Genomic DNA, 8,701 nt, shown 5'->3' with positions numbered 1-8,701 from the left:
CTCTCTCTCTCTCTCTCTCTCTCTCTCTCTCTCTCTCTCTCTCTCTCACACACACACACACACACACACACACACACACACACACACACAGTGTTGGTCAGCTACTCTTGAACATGGGTCCTGTTCTGGAAGGTGGTTAATACACCCTCTCTTGGTAGCTATCGGTTGTGAATAGCTTCTTAGCTCTTGGTGGGACCTGGGCCCACGCCTCTCTGGGAGTTTTTTCCCTGGTCTGCAGTGTCTTTATCCTCCTGGAGGTGATACTGAACAGTGACCATCTTTTCAAGATTGCTGCTCAGCTGCTGATGGCTGAAACTATTCAGAAAATGGAAGCAAGATTAGGGATTTTTTTGGATCCTACCCACAATTTCCCAGTGTCTCCCACCTTGTTGCTCCTGCACACAGTCACTGGAGAGTGTGGTTTCTACCTCCCATTGTTCTGGTTTTGGCCAGCACTAGCTTCTCACTCTTAGTTAAGTTTTCTCCCACCTGAAAAACCCAAACCAACAACTGTTATGACATCTGTGGGTCTGCCTAACCTCCCCACCCTATAGACAGGGTTTCATCAGGCCAGGCTGATCTCAAACTTGCTATGTGTCTGAGGATGGCTTTGAACTTCTGATCCTCCCCCCTTCAACTCAACTGGAATTATTAATGTGAGCCACCATGCCTTCGTTATGTGGTGCTGGGTGTCCAACCCAGAGCTTCGTTGCAAACACTCTGCCAATTGAGCTACGTCCTCAGCCTAGTTCCTCTTTTTAAAAAAAAATAAAAATATTTTAATTAATTAATTACTTTTGTGTGTGTCTGTGCATGTATCTGGGTATATGTATATATTTATATGTGTGTGTGTCTGTGCATGTGCCTGTGTGCGTGCCTGTGCATGTGCCTGTGTGTGTGTCTGTGCATGTGCCTGTGCATGTGTGTGTGTGTTTCTGGGCCATGGTGCTCAAGTGGAGGTTAGAAGTAAATTTTTGAGAGTGGGTTATTTCCTTCCTGGGTCCAGGAGATTGAACTCAGGCTGTAACCTTGGCAGCATGCACCTTTATCCTCTGAGTAATCCTGCTAGCCCCCTTAGCCACTCTTTTATTTACATACAAACCCAGCTTAGGTATATAAACCCACTCGGTTTACTTTTCTAAAAATAAAATGCAATAGTATAATTGAGTAAGTGCCCTCAGTTCAATGTAGCATTAACAAGGGCTACAGATCCCACACTCTATTTATTTATTAATATTTTATTTTACTTTTTGTTTTTCAAGACAGGGTTTCTCTGTGTAGCCATGGCTGTCCTAGAAACTCACTCTGTAGACCAGATTGGCCTCAAACTCAGAGATCCACCTGTTTCTTCCTCCCAAGTGCTGGGATTAAAAAGATGTCTGCTGTTACCACCTGGTCCCACACTATTTTGAAGAACTAACAGCGTAGCTAAGGCTACTGATCCTATGTGTAGCCCACAGTTAGTGTGAGATAGTGGAGAACTGGGTTCTCTGGGTGCCTCTGCTCTGCTGTTAGTTACACAATGGTTATTATTATTTGTTGTACTGTATGGTTTTAGAATAAGCATCCTTAGATATTTGTGCTACCTCTCACAGTTTTTTGAGACACCTAAACTCAGGTTTGTCATTCCACTTTCCAAACATGTTGGAGAAAGCTTTGCTACAATCCTTCCTAGGTCAGTGTTGGTACCCGGCCCATGCTGCTGCTTTGCCTGTAACGTCCTCTTCCTAACTCCTTTCTCCATCCACTAGGCTGACCTCAAGGTTTTCTTCTAATGGCAATGTCTAACCACTTGCTCTGAGAAACCACTTCTAATACCTTGGTGCAGAGGAAGGCGCAGTCTTCTTGTCACCAACATCATCATACCTTTATGTCCTGACCTGCAAGCAGCAGAGGTTGGACCTTGTTCTGGTAGCCAAGCTTGGTAGTGTAGGAGTCACCAGGTAATATTGAAGGCAGGAAGGGCTAATGTAGAGCACTGGAGGTTTGTCACTGAGTGGCAGGGCTGGAGTCCCTGAAGAGAGCCCCATAGAGGCTATCAGGGAAAGCTCAGCTATAGCAAGAGACACCAGGAGTTTCAGAGATGGCAGTGTTCACTAGGAGCGGCAGTAGCAGTGGAGTGGAGTCAGCCAGAGCCCAGGAGACAAGCTGTGTGTGCTGCAGAGGGCAGGGCTGCAGAGGGCAGGGCTGCAGAAGTGATCTAAGCCCCTTGGAGGGGCCTAGAAGATCGTGAGTGGGTCTCAGATAATTGGACACTGAATTATTTACACTGTTGGAGTTTGGCTTACTCAGATTGTGATTGTGCTCAGATTCTTCACTCTTGGAGAAAGTATTTAACATAATTTTAATTTTTTTTAGGAGCCCACAGATGAAAGACAGAAAATTTAAAAGAGATTTTGGATTTTTAGAGAGATTGAATATCTTTTTTTTTTTTTGCTTATTTGTTTGTTTTTCGAGACAGGATTTCTCTGTGTCTCTGGCTGTCCTGGAACTCACTCTGTAGACCAGGCTAGCCTTGAACTCAGAAATCCGCCTGCCTCTGCCTCCCAAGTGCTGGGATTAAAGGCGTGTGCCACCACCGCCCAACCGAGAGATTGAATATTTTAAAGAGAGTGAACTTTTATTGTATTTGAATTTGTAAGAACTATGGGACCTTTAAAGTTATGATACTAATATTGTAATACTAATTATTGTGATATTAATATTAACACACCATCCTGGGGATAAATGAGAAAGATTCTAATTGAAAAGTAATGTGCTTGTGTGTAAAGTTGACAAGGGGTCAGTTGTACTGGCTACTTTTATGTCAACTTGACACAACTAGAGTCATTAGAAAGGAGGGAACCTCAAACTGGAAAATGCCTCCATAAGATCCCGCTGTAGGCAAGCTTGTGGGGGCATTTTCTTAATTAGTGATGGATCCGGGAGGCCCCAGTCCATTGTGGGCTGGTGCCATCTCTGGGCTGGTGGTCTCTGGTTCTATAAGAAAGCAGACTAGACAGGTTGTTTGGAGCAAGCCAGTAAGCAGCACCCCTTTAAGGCCTCTGTATCAGCTCCTGTGTCTAGGTTCTGCCCTGCTTGAGTTCCTGCCCTCAGTGCTTTTGATAACCGAGTATTATTATCGAACTGCGGCGTGAAATAAACCCTTCCCTCTGCTTTTGGTCATGGTCTTTTGTCACAGCAATAGTATCCCTAAGTAAACCATGACCCAATGCTCCTGATGTCTTCACTCTTAAAAATAAAAATGATAAAAATACTACCTACAGGTGTAGGGAGACAATCATGACAGCCAGCACTGAGCAACCCAGACCTCCTTGTTGACGCACATTTCTGAGCTTCTGTAAGATGCATCCAGGCACCAGCCAGCGATGCGGGACGGTCACACCCTCCAAGCTACCCCTCTTTCATTCTTCTGTTTTAATTGCTCCCCTTTCATTGTTCAGGATTCCATTTCTTATTTAAAATCCTGCCCTGCCCTGCCCTGTGGATTTTGATTCGGTGGCAAGCATATCAGATTCTTTTCTTGGAGTCTTTAGATTTGGCACGGCTGGCTGCTCTTGGCTCCTTTTCCTGTGAAATGCTCGGGATCCATCTATAATCTCAGCCTTGTGTGGGATGGAGTTTGGCTCCCAAACCTTTCAGCTCAGCACAAGGCTGATGAATTGCGTGTCATCGACGCAGCTTCTTTTTGACTGGACCTTACTCTTGACTCTTTGTGTACCTGATATTGCTGATCCGTCATCAGTCCCGGGTGCCTCGGATCGTCCCCTTCATCACCTGTTATGTGAGAGGAGTGTATCTGTCTTTCTGTGTATCAACCAATCAAAAGCTCTCCTCCAACCCACTCACTTAGATTAGTCTCTACAGTGTTATCTGGTTCCTTTCCCTATTCCCTTCCGTAGCTTATCTCTATAATGCCACGCTTCTAGGAATCCAAACCTTGTGACGTGTGTCTATTTCTTTACCAATGCTGCCAACCGCAAGATCAGATGTCTCCCTAGTCCTGGTTATTTTATCTCTGGTGTTCTGCATAGGGGAGGAGAGCTTTTCCTCCTTCCCTCCCTCCCACCATGAGGACTGGGGTTTAATCCCCAATATTGAAAATAAAAAGTCTGCAGTAGGTTCATGCCCTCTGCTTGGGTCCTTTCCCCATGAGGGTTTAAACTTTCATTCATGTCCTGGAAATGTTCCAACAGCCCTCCCTTGGCTGATTTTTTTACTCCTCAGTCAGGCACATGCTAGCATGGAGGTTTTCCCAAACCTGGAATCTAAAGAAATCCTCATGCTACCCCAGGCGCGATCTGGTGTCACCTTTTAAATTAAAATGCTTTTTAAAGAAAAAAAATTAAATTAAAGTCCTGGCACTCGGCAGTTTGTCTTCTCTGATTGTGGAGATTACAAGCAGTTATGATGCCGCGTGGAAGCCGAAGCCGCACTTCCCGGGTGACTCCTCCGGCTAGCCGGGCCCCTCAGATGAGGCCTGCTCCCAGAAGAGCACCTGCAGCTCAGCCTCCAGCAGCAGCTGCACCATCTGCAGTTGGCTCACCTGCTGCTGCCCCCCCCCCCCCCCGCAGCCAGGCCTGATGGCCCAGATGGCTACCACTGCAGCCGGAGTGGCTGTGGGCTCTGCAGTGGGGCACACCCTGGGTCACGCCATCACTGGGGACTTTAGCGGAGGTGGAAATGCTGAGCCTGCAAAGCCTGACATCACTTACCAGGAGCCTCAGGGAGCCCAGCTGCAGAGCCAGCAGTCTTTTGGACCTTGCTCTCTAGAGATCAAGCAGTTCCTGGAGTGTGCCCAGAACCAGAGTGATGTCAAGCTCTGTGAGGGCTTCAACGAGGTGCTGCTGCAGTGCAGGATTGCAAATGGTCTAATCTAATCAAGAAGTTCAAGCTGAAGAAATGTAAACTTGGTTCTGTAGTATAAGTGTGGACCTTATTCTAACAGCTCCATTGCTTCGGAATGGCCATGAAAGAGTTTTAACTATAGGTGTTTACTGAGGCTTGTAGTGTTCGTTACTGGGCAAATGTTTGGCCTCCTTGAACTTAACTGTATGGTGATTGAGTTAAAAACAATAAATTGGTTTATTCTGAAAAAAAAAAAAAAGTCCTGGCACTCAGGCTTCTCTGAGAAGTCTGGTTTTAATTTTCTGCTTGTTTACAGTGTGCACTCCAACTGGAATATGAGCTTTATGGGTGGTGGGGAGTTGGGGTAGGGGGTGGAGGTGGGGAAGGGATCTTGACTCTCTTCTTCCCAGTACTACCCCAATGCCCAGAATAGTGCTTCTCAGTGAGGACCGTTTTCCCTCAGGGGACATTTTGCAGTGTCTGAAGACATTTTTGTTTGTCATGACTGAAGCTAGGGTATCACTGGCATCTTGTGGGCAGAGGCCGGGGATGCTGTCAAATGACGCATAGCACAAGCTCCTCCCAACCCATACCCAGGTATCCTTGGGCCCCGAATATTAAGATATTGAGGCTTGAATTCAGGAACAGCCCCCCGGCCCCCCCCCACCCCCCCCCCCCCCCCCCGTCCTGGAGTAACGCCCAGCACAAAGAGGAAATTTGTCGCCCTCTTCTGGCTTCTGTACATAACTGCATTCACATGCTTACACCCACACATAGATTACATATGCATTCACAGAATTTTCTATTTTTGTGGGGAATATCATTATATTTTGATATGGCTTGCATTCATAATAATGATTCTTCAAATCCAAGGATGTGGTATGTGTTTCTATTCTTTAGTCCTTTCCAATGTCTTCCATTATGTTTTATAAATTTTATTATGGAGGTCTTTCACTTCTTTAGTTCTAGAATTTTTTTTTTTTTTGGTAGCTACTTAAAGTTCGTTTTTTGATAGAGGGGTGATATTGGCTTGGTGGCAGGAGTCGCAGCGCCCTGCAGCATGTGAGCCTCACCATGTTAGGCATGTAGATGGTTTTGAGCCTAAAGCTCGAATTTAACTCATTCACACTCCCATGTTGGTGACATCATGCTTTACAATGGACTGGTTGGAGTTGGGGTGCATGTGACATGGACGGTGATTCCTTTCTGTATTTGTATTTTGTTATGATTGGGCACTGTGGTCCCCACGGGATCTTCTTCAGTTTTATCAAGGTAATTTGGTGTGGGAAGAAGATACTGGAGGATCGATCTTAGCCACCATCTTGTTCTCCCTCCGTTTGCCTTCCTTCTGATTGTGCTACATGGTTAAGAACCATGTGTGTTACCACTTCTCTCTTACTTTACTCTCTGACCCCGCTACTCCTCCACGCTGCAGTCTCTTTAACTCAAGATTGTCATTCTTGTTGTCTACTGCCTCTGGATGACACAGCATGACTTCCTTACCAAATGGAGTCACTGCTCTGGGCTGCCCTGAGGTAGCTATCTAAAGTCTACTACATTTAAATCACATCTTGATCCCTAAGGAGCGAAGTGCAGACATACGCCTGGAAGGCAGTCTTAAAGCTTTCGTGAGTACTCTTGCAGAGACTGTCTGGTTCCTAAAACGATAGTGAACATCAAGCATTAGCGAGCACCACCCACAGCGCAATGTGCCAAGTGTTTTGAAAGGACTGTGAGTCCAGCTTTATTTTAGGGCACAAGACAAGCTATGAATTCAGCGTTGTTTTTACTGGGTCTGACTGTTCAGGATTTCTGGCAGTCACTGTTGGCCATGTGTGCTTCCCTTGGTGTTCTGGGAGTCAGACTTTTTTTGCTATTGTGACAAATACCTGGAAGAACAAATTTAAAATGGGGTAAATTTATATTTGGCACATTTAAGGGTTTTTAATTGCTCTTTTCTTTTGAGATGAGTGCTCATGTAGCCCAGGCTGGCCTCTGATTTGCCATGTAGCTGAGGATGCCCTTAAATTTTTGATTCTTCTGCCTCTACTTTCTGAGTGCTGAGAGTACTATTGTATGCCACTAATTCCTGGCATTAAGTAGTGCTGAGGATTGAATCTAGGACCTTGTGCATGCTAGGTAGTATCTCCAGCCTTATTTCAGAGGTCTTAGTTGATGGTTGGCTTACTCTGTGCTGTGACGAAGCAGAATGTCATGGTGGGAGGATCTGACAGAGCAAAGGTGCTCACCTTGTAGCAGCTGGGCAGCCGAGAGACATAGTCAGGAATGGGAAAGACGTCGCCTTCGAGGATGTGTCCTTAGTGACCCACTGACCAAGCCCCATCTTTGTGTAGTTGATTGATGAAGTTACTGCCCACGAACCAACCACCTCTCAATGATGTCATCAGCTGAGGACCAATCCCACAGCATATGAACATTTGGGAGGAAACTTGACAGCCAAATTATAACGGAGTCACACCAGTAACGTGGTGTTCATAACATTGGTGGTTATAAAATTATCCTCTAGGAACTGAGCATGGGGCAACATGTCTGTCATTCCATCTACTCTGTAGGATAGTGAGTTCATGCCCAGCCTGGGCTACTTAGTAAGATCCTGTTTCAAAATCCAAAAAGAAGAGTCTGGGGAGATGGTTTAGTGAATAGTAATAGGACTTGACCTGAAAGCAAGAAGACCGAAGTTCAAATCTCCAGCACCCAGTAAAAAACCAGCCTAGATGAACCAATAAGGTTCAGGTTTAGTGAGAGATCCTGTCTCCAAAAATAAGGCAGAGGGCTTGCAGGCTGGCTTAGTAGGTCAAAACACTTGCAGCACAATTTTCACAACCTGAGTTTGATCCCTGGAACATACTAAAACCAGTGTGGTAGCTAGCATCTGTGATACTAGCACTCCTGAGGTGAAATGGGAGGCAGAGACAGGAGAATCCTCTGGAAGCTCACAGGCTAGCCTGGAGTACATAGAGTAGGAGAAAGGATAAGCGAAACCCTGCCTCAAAAAGATGGAAGGAAAGAATCAATTTCTGAAAGTTCCCCTTTGGCTTCCATATGTGTGCTGCAGCCTGGGTGCACCCCCACCCTCACCTCACCCCCAGTGTGGAGAAGGATAAAGACTCTTAACATCTACTTCTGGTCTCCACACGCACAAGTGCATGCACCTATATACACACATGTACGTATACTCCACAGTAAATTATACTAGAAAAAAACTGAACCAAAATCTCTCTCTAAAGCCAAATCAGCTGCTCATCATTTTGCTGTGTGGCTGGTGTTATTTACAAAAGTATTTTCTTAGTATATGATCTATTTTTATCGCACGTTCATTGGTGTTTTGCCTGAATATATGTCTGTGTGTGGGTGTTGGATCCCCTGGAACTGGACTTACAGACAGGTATGAGTTGCCATGTTGGTGCTGGAAATTGAACCCAGACCTCGGGAAGAGCAGCCAGTGCTCTTAACCACTGAGCCATCTCTCCAGATACTACTTAAGTATCTTCGAACTCAATTCTTTACTTATAAAAATGAGGATAAGACCTTCACGGGGTTCTTGTGAAGTTAAGTACTGGCAACACACTTGAAACTTATCTTTCATGTAGAGTCAGGAGATTCTAGTTTGGGGCTGGAGAGATGGCTTAGCAGTTCAGACAGCACCTGCTCTTCTAGACAACCTGAGTTCAGTGCCTAGCACTCATGTAGGACAGCTCACAAACATCTGTTAACTCCAACTCTAAGGAATCCAGTGCCCTCTGCTGGCCTCCTGGGCACTGCCCTCACCTGCACAAACCAACACACACACACACACACACACACACACACACACACACACACACACACACAC

At 45.6% G+C, this 8,701-nt stretch overlaps 1 protein-coding gene and 1 pseudogene across 4 annotated transcripts in view; both read left to right on the top strand.

Moving 5' to 3' along the window:
* The window catches only part of Cd244 (CD244 molecule), a 23,031-nt gene that overhangs the window by 3,911 nt on the left and 10,419 nt on the right, over window positions 1-8,701 (top strand). The window lies entirely within an intron of this gene.
* Window positions 4,397-5,102, top strand: LOC114639073 (annotated as a pseudogene).

Source organism: Grammomys surdaster, unplaced genomic scaffold (genome assembly GCF_004785775.1).
Source record: "Grammomys surdaster isolate TR1022 unplaced genomic scaffold, NIH_TR_1.0 125672, whole genome shotgun sequence".
Taxonomy (NCBI): domain Eukaryota; kingdom Metazoa; phylum Chordata; class Mammalia; order Rodentia; family Muridae; genus Grammomys; species Grammomys surdaster.
Note: the sequence above shows the minus strand (reverse complement) of the source record. Positions and strands in the feature narration are given on the sequence as shown.